The sequence below is a fragment of the Montipora capricornis genome, chromosome 7 (assembly GCF_036669925.1).
Source record: "Montipora capricornis isolate CH-2021 chromosome 7, ASM3666992v2, whole genome shotgun sequence".
NCBI classification, from domain to species: domain Eukaryota; kingdom Metazoa; phylum Cnidaria; class Anthozoa; order Scleractinia; family Acroporidae; genus Montipora; species Montipora capricornis.
This window is the reverse complement of record NC_090889.1, coordinates 48,123,632-48,137,725: the sequence shown is the minus strand read 5'-3', so window position 1 is coordinate 48,137,725 and position 14,094 is coordinate 48,123,632. Positions and strand designations below refer to the sequence as shown.

The window sequence follows — 14,094 nt, the reverse complement described above, 5'->3', positions numbered from 1 at the left end:
GACCACAACTATCAGAGGAAGAGATTTAACAAGGGACAACACTGGACGAAAACAAAAACATACAACCACAAGGACTTATTAGAGCCGGAGACACCACAACGGAAAGACCAGATGACTGGAAACCAGGACTGACACTCACTGAGGGAGATGCAGTGGGCCTCTTGGAGGCACACTACATCAGGAAACAACAGGCAAGGAATGAAGCCACTGTACAAACCCAGCTCGCTTAGACTGGTCTCGCAGACCGTTGACGTTAATTGAGACAACTGACAGAGCCATAATGGAGTACAGTAAAAGAGTAACTATGTACGTGCTTTGCGTTGGGGGAGGGAAAACGACACATCAGGCAAACCTTCGTGCTTCGCAGACTTGACAGTATCAGCTGAAGCACGAGTCTTCGATTTAGTAGAAGAGGGCGCAGCTCCGCTCTTCTTAGCCACCTTTGTAAGAGCCTTCCGGGAAGGAGTAACAGAAGAGCTATCAGAGGAGGTTCTCAACGGAATCACAACCGCGTTTACGAGGAGTGGATACCTCAACCATTTCCACCTCCAAAGGTTCAACAGATTGGGAGGATGGAGGAAACACCCGAAGAAACAAGACTGTCGGTACCACCACTAGCAAACAGTACCCCTTACGACGCACACCTGTATTCTCAGCCACTTTACATAAAGTGCCACCACTTGGTGGTTTTTAACATTTTGTAATTTTTTAACAGAATCTCAGTACTTTTGGCCGATGCCCGTAAATGCTCACGGCGGACAAGGTGCTCCCAGTCTCATGGCCACGAGATATGGTGGTCCGATTACAATCCGTGCCAAGGAAGGAATGCCCAAAGCCAACCTGAAAGCGAGGCGCACACAACGATCGCTCTTGTACAGTGGGCAGCAGCACCAGCATTGCATGGCACTTGCGTTGACGGCAAGAGGACAAATGCACATTGTGCTTGCTCTGACCTCGTTTTCATTTTCCCTTATAACAAAGTTAATTTTCACGGCAAATTACTTGTCTACGACCATACCACAGGGAAAACACCGGTTCTCGTCCGATCACCGAAGTTAAGCCCTGTCGGGCGGGGTTAGTACTTGGATGGGAGACCGCCTGGGAATACCCCGTGTTGTAGGCTTCCCTTTTTCCTTCTGTACACTTGATTATCTCAAAAAATCTCAGTTTCCTTCAATGAAAGAACATTCCAAACCAGGTTTTTTGAACACAACATGCCAACGATATGTCAAAGATGAGACATACGACAAAAACAAATTAATTCACACGAGAAAGTGGAACTTGTATTCCCAAGGGAGCGCGTGCGCGCGAGACCTTATCAATCCAACGTTTATGACATGAAACGTATCTTTTCGTGTGAGCAAAGAACAGGATACGACAAGTAAAAAATGCATGCACTGTTATGCATTAGATGGAAGTTAACCTAGCCCGGATGATATGTATACAACGAAGGCTACAACACTACAACATTGATCTTGCGAAAACGTGACTTACGTGACGTAGCGCACTTCAAAGTCTTACTGTTCCCTGCTCAACACGGACAGTACGTATTCAAAGGGCCGATAAGACACTATCCTGACCATGAAAGATTTACTTTTTATGATAACAATCCAATTAACTGATAACATAGAGAAACCACAAAGTGTTGGCCACAGAAATGTAACGCCAACTGATCTGGCGGGTCCTCAGTTACTCAATGCAAAACGGGCTCTCCAGAACGCAACATAACACAACGCAAAATAAATCTATCGCGATGGAGCAGTACAAACACACATCCACTTACGTTTTCGAAACGATGCACGAGGATAAGAGCTCGACCCGCTGGCATTTTCTTGTCTCACTCGTCTATCGATGGAAATCGATGCGGCTGAAATAAACACGTCGTCTCCCTCTCTGTACGGCCAAGAATGAGAGAAATGAAATCACAGTTTTTCAGTGCACCAAGTACGGAACATTCACCTACAATTTCAGCAGTGGACTTCACAAATACAACTCACCTTCCTTAGTCCTTACACCGCCACCGCATCTCCTTCCCTGCCCTGCCTGAAACGTTACCAACAAACCTTCCCATTAGCCAACTTTGCCACCGGGGTTTGGTGCGGGGACTAGCGCGAACGCAGGTCCCCACTACCAGAAATTATACGCTCGAGTTACCCACATTTGGGGTAATCGCAAGGGTCAACCCAATCGAAGTGCAATGAAAGAGCCTCACCTTGAGAGGACTGCCTCCCTGATCACAGTGCCTCCCGCGTCAGGTAAGTATGCCTTTTCAGCCTCTCCGGGACCGCAAAACGCAACTTGTCTGCGCATACCATGTGGTAATGGAGGTCACGTGCTCCTCGTCCTGTCGTGTCGTGCTGTCCACTCGCTGCTATGCTACCTAGAAAAGAGAAGAGAATGTGAAGGTTGGTTGCTTGGTCACTTTTTCTGCTTTCACTTGATTATTTCTTCCCCAGAGGGAAGTGGGCCACGCTCGGAGGTAGTGCTATACCGAGGCAACCCGTGGCCGGGACGAGGCAAGCCTCTTTTCCACGGCCCAGTTCCAAAAATCAGTTTAATATATGAGCTGCTCGATGAGCAGCCGTATCAGATATTAAGCTGATAAGAACAGATTACTACACTTGATCTTAGCCAAAAGGCCGAGAAGCGATGCCCGTAAATGGCTCACGGCGGACAAGGTGCTCCCAGTCTCATGGCCACGAGATATGGTGGTCCGTTACAATCCGTGCCAAGGAAGGAATGCCCAAAGCCAACCTGAAAGCGAGGCGCACACAACGATCGCTCTTGTACAGTGGGCAGCAGCACCAGCATTGCATGGCACTTGCGTGACGGCAAGAGGACAAATGCACATTGTGCTTGCTCTGACCTCGTTTTCATTTTCCCTTATAACAAAGTTTAATTTTCACGGCAAATTACTTGTCTACGACCATACCACAGGGAAAACACCGGTTCTCGTCCGATCACCGAAGTTAAGCCCTGTCGGGCGGGGTTTAGTACTTGGATGGGAGACCGCCTGGGAATACCCCGTGTTGTAGGCTTCCCTTTTTCTTCTGTACACTTGATTATCTCAAAAAATCTCAGTTTCTTTCAATGAAAGAAAGACACATTCCAAACCAGGTTTTTTGAACACAACATGCCAACGATATGTCAAAGATGAGACATACGACAAAAACAAAATAGTTCACACGAGAAAGTGGAACTTGTATTCCCAAGGGAGCGCGTGCGCGCGAGATCTTATCAATCCAACGTTTATGACATGAAACGTATCTTTTCGTGTGAGCAAAGAACAGGATACGACAAGTAAAAAATGCATGCACTGTTATGCATTAGATGGAAGTTAACCTAGCCCGGATGATATGTATACAACGAAGGCTACAACACTACAACATTGATCTTGCGAAAACGTGACTTACGTGACGTAGCGCACTTCAAAGTCTTACTGTTCCCTGCTCAACACGGACAGTACGTATTCAAAGGGCCGATAAAGACACTATCCTGAACCATGAAAGATTTACTTTTTATGATAACAATCCAATTAACTGATAACATAGAGAAACCACAAAGTGTTGGCACAGAAATGTAACGCCAACTGATCTGGCGGGTCCTCAGTTACTCAATGCAAACGGGGCTCTCCAGAACGCAACATAACACAACGCAAAAGAAATCTATCGCGATGGAGCAGTACAAACACACATCCACTTACGTTTTCGAAACGATGCACGAGGATAAGAGCTCGACCCGCTGGCATTTTCTTGTCTCACTCGTCTATCGATGGAAATCGATGCGGCTGAAATAAACACGTCGTCTCCCTCTCTGTACGGCCAAGAATGAGAGAAATGAAATCACAGTTTTTCAGTGCACCAAGTACGGACATTCACCTACAATTTCAGCAGTGGACTTCACAAATACAACTCACCTTCCTTAGTCCTTACACCGCCACCGCATCTCCTTCCCTGCCCTGCCTGAAACGTTACCAACAAACTTCCCATTAGCCAACTTTGCCACCGGGGTTTGGTGCGGGACTAAGCGCGAACGCAGGTCCCCACTACCAGAAATTATACGCTCGAGTTACCCACATTTGGGGTAATCGCAAGGGTCAACCCCAATCGAAGTGCAATGAAAGAGCCTCACCTTGAGAGGACTGCCTCCCTGATCACCAAGTGCCTCCCGCGTCAGGTAAGTTTTTTTTATGTTTAAGGCGAATGGCAGCCCCCCGGTAGGGTGAGTGCAATGGCTGCCAGACATTCAGACTCATCCATCAACAACAATGGTTCGCCTCAAACGGGGGTGCACCAGCACGTCAAACGTCACCGGGGAATCGAACCCCGCCCCTACAAACAAAAAAAAAAAACAAAACTAACGAAGAAAAGCATTCACGAGACGCCTCGTCCGACTTACACTCGAGAATGGCATTTCCACATCAAACAAACAAACAAGCAAACCAACAGGACGAAGGACTACAGGACAAAACAAAAACAACCGAACTGTGCAGCGGCGAATGGCAGACCTGACAAGGACGCCAGTCAGAAAGACTCATCCTAACAGGAGTAGGTACGCCGCGAGACAGCAACAGCTTGGGGCGACAATGGGACTAGAACTGGGACAGAGAAAAACGACCATTGCAAACAGAGCCGATAATGCCAGACGCACCCCACTGACGATGAAAATAACGTAGACGACGGGGGGACTTGAAACGCTTAAAAAGGAGAGGTAGATTGAACTTGACACGAGAGCGGACCTTTGCGATGACATCGAGAGCACCGGGCGGCACATTACGGAAACGAAAGTCATTCCGAGCGAGCCAGATAAAATACTTACAGACAACCTAGGATGTACACGAAAACACGAGGAACTCGACGGATCTCAGCCGGGTCAAAAACCAAACAGCACGTGACGGCAAACCAAAGAAGGGGACGAAGACGAAAAAACCAAACAATAGAGACTGTAACCATGAAAGAACACTATGAGCAAGAGGGCAGGAGAAAAACAAGTGAGAAGGACATTCAGAGGCAAGACGGCAAAAAGCAAGAAGGGTCGACCGAGTACCCAAAAACCGACAAGGCGATCGGCAGTGTACAACACGCCATGGCGACCTTTCAGTTGAGATCGATCACTGGGCGGTCAAGATTGAAGAAGAACAATTGGGACCAGGTCGAAGGCCAGTAGAGAGTATAGCCATACAAAGGAAAAAACTTGTCAACACAATGGGGAGTCGGACGATCCTCAGACAGCAAAAACAAATAAACAGAATTTGCAGAGATAGAGGAAACAGCAGCAAACATGATGAGGGGACAAAGACGCAATGACAAGGGAGGAACGACGCCGACGGGAAAAGGAACCACCAACCAAACGCCAAGCAGACAGAAGAGCAGAGTAAAACGGGGGGAGGGACTTGGAGGAAAAGGCCTCAGGACGGGACAGAACAACATCAAGAGCAGGGACACCAAAACGAGAATCACACCAAAAGGAAAAGAAATGGACCCAACTACGCGGAGAAAACAGTGAAACGCCGAACCCACTGGACAAGAAGCGCAGAAACCTTAAGACGAAGATCAATGACAGAAAAACCCACCAGCAGATGTAGGCTGAACAACAACAGCACGAGAAACCAGATCGCGTTTGCCCTTCCAAAAAAACCCAAAAACCAATTTACAAAGCTCGGAAGAAACCCAAGGGGGGACATGAATTAGGGAGGCAATGTACCAAAACCCTAGAAAGGGCCAAGGCGTTGATGACGAGAGCTCTCCCGCCGTAGGACAGGGAGCGTTGCCTCCAAGAAGCCAGCACATTCTCCACGGCATCAATCCTAGGACGCCAGTTCACTTCCTCCAAATTCCCAGGCCCAATAAAGACGCCCAGCACTTTGATCTTGGCCGAGGTCCCAGTCCAGGGTGACAGGGGGGTCAGTCCTGCCAGACCACGAACCGAGCCACAATCCCTTGGATTTGGATCCCTGATTAAGCTTAGCACCAGAACCCCTTTCAAAAAGAGCATAAACTTCAAAAATAGCAGCAATGGCAATATCAGACGTGACAATGAGAGAGGTGTCATCGGCGTACTGCGAGATCGGAGACAGGGCCCGCGGGGGCCCGGGGACAGAAAGACCAATGATACGTGGATTGGCACGAATGTTAACAGCAAGCACTTCAGAAACTAGAACATACAATAATGGAGACAAAGGACAGCCCTGACGCACGCCACGAGACAAAGGAAAAAACCGAGACAGATAACCATTAACAACTACAGAGCTTTGGACAGCAGAATAGAACAGAACAACCCAACGGACAAAAGATGGGCCAAAACCCATCCTCGACAAAGTAGCACACATAAATGACCAATCCACTCTATCAAAGGCCTTTTCCTGGTCTAAGGAGAGAACGGCAACGGGATGTCAGATTCCGTGGCAAAGGCAACCACATCACGCAAAAGAGCAACATTCTCGCCAATAAACCTGCCAGGAACACCGCAGGTCTGATCCTCACTAACAAACCAGATGGATAACTTTGAGAAGGCGCCCAGCAATAAACACGAGAAGCAAGCTTATAGTCGACGTTGAGAAGGGAGATGGGGCGCCAGTTACGAGCGTCCAACCGATCTCCCTTCTTAAAGATTAAGGATATGAGACCCCGCCGTTGAGACAAAGACATAGAACCAGACAGATAACACGAATTCAAGACCTCCACTAAATCAGACCCAAGGACGTCCCAGAATTTCAAGTTAAAACTCCATGGGAGAGGCCATCGGACCCCGGGGCTTTACGACGAGCCATGCCAACAAGGGCACGATGACACTCCTCAAGAGTCAGAAAGCCCTCACAAAGATCAGCTTGGGCAGATGAAAGGACGAGGGACACATTACTGAGAAGAATATCTTGAGCGGCGGAATCCGTAGGACAGGCAGTAAAAAAAGAGAGGAGTAGAAAGTGGCGAACGAAGAACACAGATCAGAAGGTGTTGAAACAATGGACCCATCAGGGTTCCGAAGCGCAGAAACCCACCGGTCAGCAGACCGTTTCTTCTCTAAACGAAAAAAGTACGCCGATGAGACTTCGCCCTCCTCAACCCATCGGACACACGTGACCGTACTTGGGCACCTTGAGCAGCCCTGATGTCATAGGCGGAAAGCTGTTCAAGGGTGGATCGATAAACACCTAAAACAGACAGGCAACCAGCATCAAGCCGTGCCTTGAGGTGTGCCGCCAACTAGCCAACAAATCGCGTGACCAAGATTCTTTCTGCGACCGGCGCACACAGTAAGATACCGTAATGCCCTTCGATCTTTGCTTTACCGGAATCCCACCACTTGGAAAGAGAGGAAAAACAGAGCTTACAGTCCTTCCAATCGGCCCAAAAGTCAGAAATAAGGCGACAGACCAGTACTCCTCCTCCTCCAGGACTGAGGTATTAAGCTTCCAAAGCCCCGGACCAGGAGGAATAACGTCAGGAACAGTAAGAGAGCAGGACACAGCACAATGGTCTGAAAACGGACACGGAAGAATTTCACAAACAGAGACAGAGACGCAACCCAGACATAAGGGCACCCAATTAGATCTATACGGGAGGAGATAGAGCCATCCGCCTTAGTCCAGGTAAAGGCGGAGGAAGACGGATGGAGGTATCTCCAAATATCAATACAACAGACATCGTCAAAAAGACGACCAAGGGCAACAACACTCTCACGCGAGGTATCACCGACCACGGAGCCCACACGGTCAGCAGCGCGATCAAAGACGGTATTAAAATCGCCGGCGAGGAGGGTGGGAACTGAAGGGTCTAATCGGGAAGAGACCCCGTCCAGGAAGGCATCACGATCAGGGTTACGATTGGGAGCATAAATGCAAGCAACCCTGAACACAGCGCCACGCAAAGAAAACTCACATAACAAAAACCGACCACAACTATCAGAGGAAGAGATTTAACAAGGGACAACACTGGACGAAAACAAAAACATACAACCACAAGGACTTATTAGAGCCGGAGACACCACAACGGAAAGACCAGATGACTGGAAACCAGGACTGACACTCACTGAGGGAGATGCAGTGGGCCTCTTGGAGGCACACTACATCAGGAAACAACAGGCAAGGAATGAAGCCACTGTACAAACCCAGCTCGCTTAGACTGGTCTCGCAGACCGTTGACGTTAATTGAGACAACTGACAGAGCCATAATGGAGTACAGTAAAAGAGTAACTATGTACGTGCTTTGCGTTGGGGGAGGGAAAACGACACATCAGGCAAACCTTCGTGCTTCGCAGACTTGACAGTATCAGCTGAAGCACGAGTCTTCGATTTAGTAGAAGAGGGCGCAGCTCCGCTCTTCTTAGCCACCTTTGTAAGAGCCTTCCGGGAAGGAGTAACAGAAGAGCTATCAGAGGAGGTTCTCAACGGAATCACAACCGCGTTTACGAGGAGTGGATACCTCAACCATTTCCACCTCCAAAGGTTCAACAGATTGGGAGGATGGAGGAAACACCCGAAGAAACAAGACTGTCGGTACCACCACTAGCAAACAGTACCCCTTACGACGCACACCTGTATTCTCAGCCACTTTACATAAAGTGCCACCACTTGGTGGTTTTTAACATTTTGTAATTTTTTAACAGAATCTCAGTACTTTTGGCCGATGCCCGTAAATGCTCACGGCGGACAAGGTGCTCCCAGTCTCATGGCCACGAGATATGGTGGTCCGATTACAATCCGTGCCAAGGAAGGAATGCCCAAAGCCAACCTGAAAGCGAGGCGCACACAACGATCGCTCTTGTACAGTGGGCAGCAGCACCAGCATTGCATGGCACTTGCGTTGACGGCAAGAGGACAAATGCACATTGTGCTTGCTCTGACCTCGTTTTCATTTTCCCTTATAACAAAGTTAATTTTCACGGCAAATTACTTGTCTACGACCATACCACAGGGAAAACACCGGTTCTCGTCCGATCACCGAAGTTAAGCCCTGTCGGGCGGGGTTAGTACTTGGATGGGAGACCGCCTGGGAATACCCCGTGTTGTAGGCTTCCCTTTTTCCTTCTGTACACTTGATTATCTCAAAAAATCTCAGTTTCCTTCAATGAAAGAACATTCCAAACCAGGTTTTTTGAACACAACATGCCAACGATATGTCAAAGATGAGACATACGACAAAAACAAATTAATTCACACGAGAAAGTGGAACTTGTATTCCCAAGGGAGCGCGTGCGCGCGAGACCTTATCAATCCAACGTTTATGACATGAAACGTATCTTTTCGTGTGAGCAAAGAACAGGATACGACAAGTAAAAAATGCATGCACTGTTATGCATTAGATGGAAGTTAACCTAGCCCGGATGATATGTATACAACGAAGGCTACAACACTACAACATTGATCTTGCGAAAACGTGACTTACGTGACGTAGCGCACTTCAAAGTCTTACTGTTCCCTGCTCAACACGGACAGTACGTATTCAAAGGGCCGATAAGACACTATCCTGACCATGAAAGATTTACTTTTTATGATAACAATCCAATTAACTGATAACATAGAGAAACCACAAAGTGTTGGCCACAGAAATGTAACGCCAACTGATCTGGCGGGTCCTCAGTTACTCAATGCAAAACGGGCTCTCCAGAACGCAACATAACACAACGCAAAATAAATCTATCGCGATGGAGCAGTACAAACACACATCCACTTACGTTTTCGAAACGATGCACGAGGATAAGAGCTCGACCCGCTGGCATTTTCTTGTCTCACTCGTCTATCGATGGAAATCGATGCGGCTGAAATAAACACGTCGTCTCCCTCTCTGTACGGCCAAGAATGAGAGAAATGAAATCACAGTTTTTCAGTGCACCAAGTACGGAACATTCACCTACAATTTCAGCAGTGGACTTCACAAATACAACTCACCTTCCTTAGTCCTTACACCGCCACCGCATCTCCTTCCCTGCCCTGCCTGAAACGTTACCAACAAACCTTCCCATTAGCCAACTTTGCCACCGGGGTTTGGTGCGGGGACTAGCGCGAACGCAGGTCCCCACTACCAGAAATTATACGCTCGAGTTACCCACATTTGGGGTAATCGCAAGGGTCAACCCAATCGAAGTGCAATGAAAGAGCCTCACCTTTACAGGACTGCCTCCCTGATCACAGTGCCTCCCGCGTCAGGTAAGTATGCCTTTTCAGCCTCTCCGGGACCGCAAAACGCAACTTGTCTGCGCATACCATGTGGTAATGGAGGTCACGTGCTCCTCGTCCTGTCGTGTCGTGCTGTCCACTCGCTGCTATGCTACCTAGAAAAGAGAAGAGAATGTGAAGGTTGGTTGCTTGGTCACTTTTTCTGCTTTCACTTGATTATTTCTTCCCCAGAGGGAAGTGGGCCACGCTCGGAGGTAGTGCTATACCGAGGCAACCCGTGGCCGGGACGAGGCAAGCCTCTTTTCCACGGCCCAGTTCCAAAAATCAGTTTAATATATGAGCTGCTCGATGAGCAGCCGTATCAGATATTAAGCTGATAAGAACAGATTACTACACTTGATCTTAGCCAAAAGGCCGAGAAGCGATGCCCGTAAATGGCTCACGGCGGACAAGGTGCTCCCAGTCTCATGGCCACGAGATATGGTGGTCCGTTACAATCCGTGCCAAGGAAGGAATGCCCAAAGCCAACCTGAAAGCGAGGCGCACACAACGATCGCTCTTGTACAGTGGGCAGCAGCACCAGCATTGCATGGCACTTGCGTGACGGCAAGAGGACAAATGCACATTGTGCTTGCTCTGACCTCGTTTTCATTTTCCCTTATAACAAAGTTTAATTTTCACGGCAAATTACTTGTCTACGACCATACCACAGGGAAAACACCGGTTCTCGTCCGATCACCGAAGTTAAGCCCTGTCGGGCGGGGTTTAGTACTTGGATGGGAGACCGCCTGGGAATACCCCGTGTTGTAGGCTTCCCTTTTTCTTCTGTACACTTGATTATCTCAAAAAATCTCAGTTTCTTTCAATGAAAGAAAGACACATTCCAAACCAGGTTTTTTGAACACAACATGCCAACGATATGTCAAAGATGAGACATACGACAAAAACAAAATAGTTCACACGAGAAAGTGGAACTTGTATTCCCAAGGGAGCGCGTGCGCGCGAGATCTTATCAATCCAACGTTTATGACATGAAACGTATCTTTTCGTGTGAGCAAAGAACAGGATACGACAAGTAAAAAATGCATGCACTGTTATGCATTAGATGGAAGTTAACCTAGCCCGGATGATATGTATACAACGAAGGCTACAACACTACAACATTGATCTTGCGAAAACGTGACTTACGTGACGTAGCGCACTTCAAAGTCTTACTGTTCCCTGCTCAACACGGACAGTACGTATTCAAAGGGCCGATAAAGACACTATCCTGAACCATGAAAGATTTACTTTTTATGATAACAATCCAATTAACTGATAACATAGAGAAACCACAAAGTGTTGGCACAGAAATGTAACGCCAACTGATCTGGCGGGTCCTCAGTTACTCAATGCAAACGGGGCTCTCCAGAACGCAACATAACACAACGCAAAAGAAATCTATCGCGATGGAGCAGTACAAACACACATCCACTTACGTTTTCGAAACGATGCACGAGGATAAGAGCTCGACCCGCTGGCATTTTCTTGTCTCACTCGTCTATCGATGGAAATCGATGCGGCTGAAATAAACACGTCGTCTCCCTCTCTGTACGGCCAAGAATGAGAGAAATGAAATCACAGTTTTTCAGTGCACCAAGTACGGACATTCACCTACAATTTCAGCAGTGGACTTCACAAATACAACTCACCTTCCTTAGTCCTTACACCGCCACCGCATCTCCTTCCCTGCCCTGCCTGAAACGTTACCAACAAACTTCCCATTAGCCAACTTTGCCACCGGGGTTTGGTGCGGGACTAAGCGCGAACGCAGGTCCCCACTACCAGAAATTATACGCTCGAGTTACCCACATTTGGGGTAATCGCAAGGGTCAACCCCAATCGAAGTGCAATGAAAGAGCCTCACCTTGAGAGGACTGCCTCCCTGATCACCAAGTGCCTCCCGCGTCAGGTAAGTTTTTTTTATGTTTAAGGCGAATGGCAGCCCCCCGGTAGGGTGAGTGCAATGGCTGCCAGACATTCAGACTCATCCATCAACAACAATGGTTCGCCTCAAACGGGGGTGCACCAGCACGTCAAACGTCACCGGGGAATCGAACCCCGCCCCTACAAACAAAAAAAAAAAACAAAACTAACGAAGAAAAGCATTCACGAGACGCCTCGTCCGACTTACACTCGAGAATGGCATTTCCACATCAAACAAACAAACAAGCAAACCAACAGGACGAAGGACTACAGGACAAAACAAAAACAACCGAACTGTGCAGCGGCGAATGGCAGACCTGACAAGGACGCCAGTCAGAAAGACTCATCCTAACAGGAGTAGGTACGCCGCGAGACAGCAACAGCTTGGGGCGACAATGGGACTAGAACTGGGACAGAGAAAAACGACCATTGCAAACAGAGCCGATAATGCCAGACGCACCCCACTGACGATGAAAATAACGTAGACGACGGGGGGACTTGAAACGCTTAAAAAGGAGAGGTAGATTGAACTTGACACGAGAGCGGACCTTTGCGATGACATCGAGAGCACCGGGCGGCACATTACGGAAACGAAAGTCATTCCGAGCGAGCCAGATAAAATACTTACAGACAACCTAGGATGTACACGAAAACACGAGGAACTCGACGGATCTCAGCCGGGTCAAAAACCAAACAGCACGTGACGGCAAACCAAAGAAGGGGACGAAGACGAAAAAACCAAACAATAGAGACTGTAACCATGAAAGAACACTATGAGCAAGAGGGCAGGAGAAAAACAAGTGAGAAGGACATTCAGAGGCAAGACGGCAAAAAGCAAGAAGGGTCGACCGAGTACCCAAAAACCGACAAGGCGATCGGCAGTGTACAACACGCCATGGCGACCTTTCAGTTGAGATCGATCACTGGGCGGTCAAGATTGAAGAAGAACAATTGGGACCAGGTCGAAGGCCAGTAGAGAGTATAGCCATACAAAGGAAAAAACTTGTCAACACAATGGGGAGTCGGACGATCCTCAGACAGCAAAAACAAATAAACAGAATTTGCAGAGATAGAGGAAACAGCAGCAAACATGATGAGGGGACAAAGACGCAATGACAAGGGAGGAACGACGCCGACGGGAAAAGGAACCACCAACCAAACGCCAAGCAGACAGAAGAGCAGAGTAAAACGGGGGGAGGGACTTGGAGGAAAAGGCCTCAGGACGGGACAGAACAACATCAAGAGCAGGGACACCAAAACGAGAATCACACCAAAAGGAAAAGAAATGGACCCAACTACGCGGAGAAAACAGTGAAACGCCGAACCCACTGGACAAGAAGCGCAGAAACCTTAAGACGAAGATCAATGACAGAAAAACCCACCAGCAGATGTAGGCTGAACAACAACAGCACGAGAAACCAGATCGCGTTTGCCCTTCCAAAAAAACCCAAAAACCAATTTACAAAGCTCGGAAGAAACCCAAGGGGGGACATGAATTAGGGAGGCAATGTACCAAAACCCTAGAAAGGGCCAAGGCGTTGATGACGAGAGCTCTCCCGCCGTAGGACAGGGAGCGTTGCCTCCAAGAAGCCAGCACATTCTCCACGGCATCAATCCTAGGACGCCAGTTCACTTCCTCCAAATTCCCAGGCCCAATAAAGACGCCCAGCACTTTGATCTTGGCCGAGGTCCCAGTCCAGGGTGACAGGGGGGTCAGTCCTGCCAGACCACGAACCGAGCCACAATCCCTTGGATTTGGATCCCTGATTAAGCTTAGCACCAGAACCCCTTTCAAAAAGAGCATAAACTTCAAAAATAGCAGCAATGGCAATATCAGACGTGACAATGAGAGAGGTGTCATCGGCGTACTGCGAGATCGGAGACAGGGCCCGCGGGGGCCCGGGGACAGAAAGACCAATGATACGTGGATTGGCACGAATGTTAACAGCAAGCACTTCAGAAACTAGAACATACAATAATGGAGACAAAGGACAGCCCTGACGCACGCCACGAGA

At 48.3% G+C, this 14,094-nt stretch overlaps 10 non-coding genes across 10 annotated transcripts; 4 read left to right on the top strand and 6 right to left on the bottom strand.

Moving 5' to 3' along the window:
* Positions 1 to 1,004: 1,004 nt before the first annotated feature.
* LOC138058579 (5S ribosomal RNA) lies at positions 1,005 to 1,123 on the top strand. The gene has a single exon (XR_011134076.1). It is a non-coding gene; the product is annotated as a 5S ribosomal RNA (ribosomal RNA).
* Positions 1,124 to 2,099: 976 nt separating this feature from the next.
* On the bottom strand, positions 2,100 to 2,263 carry LOC138058405 (U1 spliceosomal RNA). The gene has a single exon (XR_011133931.1). It is a non-coding gene; the product is annotated as a U1 spliceosomal RNA (small nuclear RNA).
* A 194-nt stretch (positions 2,264 to 2,457) lies between these two features.
* On the bottom strand, positions 2,458 to 2,651 carry LOC138058527 (U2 spliceosomal RNA). The gene has a single exon (XR_011134045.1). It is a non-coding gene; the product is annotated as a U2 spliceosomal RNA (small nuclear RNA).
* A 267-nt stretch (positions 2,652 to 2,918) lies between these two features.
* LOC138058341 (5S ribosomal RNA) lies at positions 2,919 to 3,038 on the top strand. The gene has a single exon (XR_011133873.1). It is a non-coding gene; the product is annotated as a 5S ribosomal RNA (ribosomal RNA).
* A 978-nt stretch (positions 3,039 to 4,016) lies between these two features.
* Positions 4,017 to 4,184, bottom strand: LOC138058463 (U1 spliceosomal RNA). The gene has a single exon (XR_011133985.1). It is a non-coding gene; the product is annotated as a U1 spliceosomal RNA (small nuclear RNA).
* A 4,709-nt stretch (positions 4,185 to 8,893) lies between these two features.
* Positions 8,894 to 9,012, top strand: LOC138058576 (5S ribosomal RNA). The gene has a single exon (XR_011134074.1). It is a non-coding gene; the product is annotated as a 5S ribosomal RNA (ribosomal RNA).
* Positions 9,013 to 9,988: 976 nt separating this feature from the next.
* On the bottom strand, positions 9,989 to 10,152 carry LOC138058446 (U1 spliceosomal RNA). Its single transcript, XR_011133969.1, has one exon. It is a non-coding gene; the product is annotated as a U1 spliceosomal RNA (small nuclear RNA).
* Positions 10,153 to 10,346: 194 nt separating this feature from the next.
* On the bottom strand, positions 10,347 to 10,540 carry LOC138058526 (U2 spliceosomal RNA). The gene has a single exon (XR_011134044.1). It is a non-coding gene; the product is annotated as a U2 spliceosomal RNA (small nuclear RNA).
* A 267-nt stretch (positions 10,541 to 10,807) lies between these two features.
* Positions 10,808 to 10,927, top strand: LOC138058339 (5S ribosomal RNA). Its single transcript, XR_011133871.1, has one exon. It is a non-coding gene; the product is annotated as a 5S ribosomal RNA (ribosomal RNA).
* Positions 10,928 to 11,905: 978 nt separating this feature from the next.
* On the bottom strand, positions 11,906 to 12,073 carry LOC138058462 (U1 spliceosomal RNA). Its single transcript, XR_011133984.1, has one exon. It is a non-coding gene; the product is annotated as a U1 spliceosomal RNA (small nuclear RNA).
* Between the last annotated feature and the right edge of the window lie 2,021 nt (positions 12,074 to 14,094).